This window comes from Scyliorhinus canicula, chromosome 18 (assembly GCF_902713615.1).
Source record: "Scyliorhinus canicula chromosome 18, sScyCan1.1, whole genome shotgun sequence".
NCBI classification, from domain to species: Eukaryota; Metazoa; Chordata; class Chondrichthyes; order Carcharhiniformes; family Scyliorhinidae; genus Scyliorhinus; species Scyliorhinus canicula.
In genome coordinates, this window is record NC_052163.1 from 29701268 (window position 1) to 29704090 (window position 2823).

The following is a 2823-nucleotide window of genomic DNA, read 5'->3' on the forward strand; positions in this document are numbered from 1 at the left end:
TTAAACCATTGCCCTCACTCCCGGTGCCACTGCTGGCCGCATTTTCCGGCACTAACTGGTGAACCTCATCACTCTGTGCACTTTGCTGCTCCTGTTTCTGACTTTCTAACAGCTGCTGCTTTCTACACCTCTGTCTGAGGCAGCAGGTGTAAGGGACAGGTGAAACGATTTTTTACTGTTTCTGTCTGGACTGCTCTTTAGCTTCCAGGCAGGGGTGACTGATTATGGGGAGGGCTCTCTATTATGGGGGAATTCTCTGAAATGGGGTGTTCTCTGTTATGTGGAGTCTGATGAGGGGTCTAGTGGGGGGGGGTTTCAGTTGAAGGATCTGATGGGCGGTCTGGTTTGAGGGTCTGGGAAGGTCTGATGGGGAGGTCTGATGGGAGCTCTAATCAGGTTCTCTGATGGAGGATCTGATGGGGGGGTCTGGTGCAACGGCTGAGGTGGGGTGGGCAGGATTTGCATTGTGGTGGGAGGGGGACCCTCTGATGGTCTTTGGAGCACCTACCTTCAATAATTACGCTCTTAACCCATCACAAGGACCATCCCATCAGGGCCAGGATGGCAAATACTTGCACCAATCCACACCAGCGTGAATCCCAGCCCAGAAGGCCGGAAGATCACAGAGATGTGGAGAATCCAGTGCCCAGCCCGTTAGTAGGATGCAAATGGGTTCAAATGACCATTTGCATCCTCCCGCTGGCATGGGGCGTGAACCTCAATGCCACTTCCAATGGGGATCAGAGCATCAGAATAGGTTCAGCACAGGGCGCTGTTCCTATTTTTTTCTCTGACACGAAATTCTACACCGCATTGTGAACTCTGTTACCAGTGGCAGGCAGCAGAGAATCCCCCCTCCCCATAATGGTTTAATTAATCTAGCTCTCTGCCAATTACTTTCCTTAATGTATTTAAATTTATTTAATTGAGTATTGCTGAAAAAAGAAACGTCAAAGCTTTTCGTCTTGCACGCATCAGGTAAGTAAAGTCACCAAATTCCCAGATGACCATAGCCTGCTTTCCCCTTTGAGTGGGAGAGCTGACTGGTGGTGATTTAACCTGAGGATCACCACACCTCAGGCGAGGGGCAATGTTGAGAAAGTGGGCCTTCGTGAATAACGTCAGCCAGTACGGGAATTCAATCTGTGCTCTTGGCCTTGCTCTGCATCACAAACCAGCCGGCCAGCTGAGCTAAACCGGCCCACGTCAGGACATTTCACAAGAATACCAGTATAAGGGGAAAAAAACTATTTATACTGTATGAGAAGAGACTGTTGGTTGGTTGGCAATTGGACCTTGATTGGTCAAGGCATTGCTGTGGAGAATGCACTAGCTGATGGTGACTGACAGATAACTGACAAGCATTGTTTGACATTTAAACCAAGCAGCTTGACCCTGATTGGTGGAGGCTTTGCCCTTGCCCTGGGGAAATAATTAGTGAATGGCTGTTATTTAGTTCAGCTGAAATTGGTACAATGTGCGTGCATATTTTTTCTGTCTGCAAAGAACACAGTGCATTAATATATGTAGCTTCCAGTACACGAAAATGCGCAACACTACAAATCCAACTGGTAGGATTATTTAGCAAATGTTTTTGTCCAATTGCAGAATTTATTTACTTTTAATTCATTAAAAAATGTTTTTTTATTTTTTCTTATTGAATTTTGCTTTCTTGATTATTATTGTTCTTTGCTGTTACTTATTCCTTTTTTAAAAATCCAATTACTTTTCTGCATTTTCTTTGCCCTTTGTTACATGCACAATTCTTAAAAATCCATAGCAACTCTTTTGATTCATTAGTGGGTAAATGTACCATGTGGGTTGGTGCTGAGCACATGGTTACCATCACTGCTCTGGTGTGAACGACTAACTCTGGCAGTAAGCTATGAACAACTGAATTCTGAACACATCACTGCTTTGCAATATGACATTCAGCTTTAAAATAGGATTTCCATCAACTCCAGATTGTTTCTAGGTTTGCCTTTTTCATATCTCTATCACAGCTCATTCATTTGTTTACAAAGAAAGCACTTAATGAAAAAAATATTTTCCACAAGATTGACTTGCCTCTTAAATTGTGATTTTGTTCTAGCTGCACTTTAGCATTAGATTAAATATATATTAAACTGAGTACTGAGGAAAGAGTGATTGGCAGTATGTCATGCTGGATCATGAAATGTCCTGAGTAACAAGCACAGGGCTGGATTGTAAAAGCCCTCTGAGGATGGGCTGGGAAGCAGGAAGACCCACAAAATGGTGTGAGTGCCAATCACCTTCTCGCCACCATGTCATTTTGCCAGCGGCAGGGGAAGGTAAAGGCCCAGTGTCCAATTGATCGACTTAAGTGGACAATTAAGAACCTCTTCTACCTCCAGTGCATTAAACTAGTAGCGGAATTCTCTCTGCCACCTAAACAATGAAAGCCTTCCTTTTGGGTTTCATGGGAGGTGAGGGACTGATGGTCTTTCTCTCTGAGCACTCTTTGGCCAACAGAGATGCCCCAGCCAGCAATGGCCATCCCAGCAGCAATGACGTCACCTGTCCTGACGGCATTTCCACCCCCCCCCCCCCCCCCCCCCCCCCCCCACCCCGACCTGGGTCTACTAATTTTTCCCAGAATCCCACCATTGTTGTGAATGTCCATCAATGTATCCTTTTCTTCCGGTTGCAGACCCAGCAGTGGCCACTGCTCCTGGTGGCGCTGTGGAGGCTGCTGAGCTGCCAACCATCTGATTGGCTGGCATTGGTTGGGGACAGGCTGCCATCTACCCTGGCGGCAGCTAATTGGGTGACAGGATGGATTTCATTTTCTTCACCCCAGCT